Raw genomic sequence first — 1,193 nt, 5'->3', positions numbered from 1 at the left:
TGGCGCGATCTCGGCTCACTGCAAGCTCCGCCTCCCGGGTTCACGCCATTCTCCTGCCTCAGCCTCCCGAGTAGCTGGGACTGCAGGCACGGTCTGGCTAATTAGCCACCACGCCTGGCTAATTTTTGTATTTTTAGTAGAGGCGGGGTTTCACCGTGTTGGCCAGGACGGTCTCCATCTCATGACCTCCTGATCCTCCCACCTCGGCCTCCCAAAGTGCTGGGATTACAGGTGTGAGTCACCGTGCCCAGCCGAGAAATTCTTCTTTAAATCTAAGTGAAAAGAGAGATGTATCATGTTCACTGCCTAGAAGACAATAGTGTTATAAGTGCTCCCCAATTCATCTACAGATTCAATGCAATCACCATCAAAATCCAGCAGGCTTTCCATGTAAATTGGCTAGATGATTTTCAAAATTCATTTGGAAACACAAATGTCAAAAAAATAAACAAAATAATCTTGAAAATAGGCCGAGTGCTATGACTGATGCCTGTAATCCCAGCACTTTGGGAGGACAAGGTGGGTGGATCACCTGAGGTCAGGAGTTCAAGACTAGCCTCGTCAACATGATGAAACCCCATCTCTACTAAAAATACAAAAATTAGCTGGGCATGGTTAATCCAGCTACTTGGGAGGCTGAGACAGGAGAATTGCTTGAATCCTGGAGGCGGAAGTTGCAGTGAGCCAAGATTGCACCATTGTACTCCAGCCTGGGTGACAAGAGCAAAACTCCATCTCAAAATAATAATAATAATCTTGAAAATAAAGAACAGGCCGGGCATGGTGGATTACACCTGTAATCTCAGCACTTTGGGAGACTGAGGCAGGCCTATCACTTGAGGTCAGGAGTTCAAGACCAGCTTGGCCAACATGGTGAAACCCATTCTCTACTAAAAACACAAAAACTAGGCCTGGCGTGGAGGCTCACGCCTTTAATCCCAAAACTTTGGGGGCCGAGGCGGGTGGATCGCCTGAGGTTGGGAGTTCCAGGCCAGCCTGACTAACATGGAGAAACCCTGTATCTACTAAAAATACAGAATTAGCCAGGCGTGGTAGCTCATGCCTGTAATCCCAGCTATTCAGGAGGCTGAGGCAGGAGAATCGCTTGAACCCAGAGGCAGAGGTTGTGGTGAGCCAAAATCACGCCACTGCACTCCAGCCTGGGCAACACAGCGAGACTCTGTCTCAGGAAA

The sequence above is a fragment of the Mandrillus leucophaeus genome, unplaced genomic scaffold (genome assembly GCF_000951045.1).
Source record: "Mandrillus leucophaeus isolate KB7577 unplaced genomic scaffold, Mleu.le_1.0 Scaffold28, whole genome shotgun sequence".
NCBI lineage: Eukaryota > Metazoa > Chordata > Mammalia > Primates > Cercopithecidae > Mandrillus > Mandrillus leucophaeus.
The sequence above is the reverse complement of the archived record's forward strand: the minus strand, read 5'-3'. Positions refer to the sequence as shown.